Genomic DNA, 1052 nt, shown 5'->3' on the forward strand with positions numbered 1-1052 from the left:
GCTTATCCTTTTACGGGCTCACTACCCATTCTTTAAAGAAGTTCATCGGGATGTAAGTTGAAGTGTCCTATACCCCATGTTCACACGCAATACGGTCTCACCGAGGCTACGACCAAGCAACTTTAGCTTGTCGCTCGAACATTATTGATGCGCACCACTCTTCCTATTGCGTCTTGGGGCTATGCAATATTTGCATGCAGCTTTACTATTCATCTACGACCCACCATCATTGAATTTTGTTGTACTACAGCTCGTGACTGTGTACCAGGATTGACACGAAATTGCAATCCTTGAGCTCGGCAGGATTGAAACGGATCTCCAATCCTTGAGCTCGGCTAGATGTTATTTTTAGGTGCCAAATCGCATTGCCACTGCGTACAATGATAGGTCATTTGAGATGAATAAGTTTAGGTTGGATATGAACCTCCACCTATAATCCGCATATGTAGGAACCTTGTCAGGCGATTTTATTCACCGCTAAATTGCGGATTGTCACTTTGATGAGACAATATTCCCGCCGTTAGGGGGAGATAAGAATACAAGTGTTCAAGTGGAACGACGTGAATTGTCGTGGTTTGTCCCCACTAAGTCTCATCTTGATCCCAAATGCTTATAGTGTTAAAGTGACGAGATCACATGCTGCAAATATGTCTGCAAGGATTGATGTCCTACAAAAGGACATGGCGTGACCAAAAAGTGTTGGTCTTGACGCCATCACCATGGATGGTGATATGATGACGCCATATAGTGGCAAAATTAGTGTCACAAGGCCGTGTGGCTCCCTAAAAGGAGGGAGGCCCTTAGGTTCGATATTGTCTTGCACTAGAAAGAAAGCGAGCTTGGCACAACCTGATCCATTAATCAGTGATACTCAAATCCGTCTCATGAAGTCTGAATTGTGATTATCGTTGGGGGACGCCTCAATGTCAAATCCAATCCATATAGAGATCTCTACAAGTATTACACTAGTGTACATGAGGACGTGAGATAATGAGTCTACTATTGAACCACCCTTCGTTAATGGATATCAACTTAGTTGATTGGCCTAATGG

The sequence above is a fragment of the Fragaria vesca genome, linkage group LG4 (assembly GCF_000184155.1).
Source record: "Fragaria vesca subsp. vesca linkage group LG4, FraVesHawaii_1.0, whole genome shotgun sequence".
In the NCBI taxonomy this organism is placed as follows: Eukaryota; Viridiplantae; Streptophyta; class Magnoliopsida; order Rosales; family Rosaceae; genus Fragaria; species Fragaria vesca.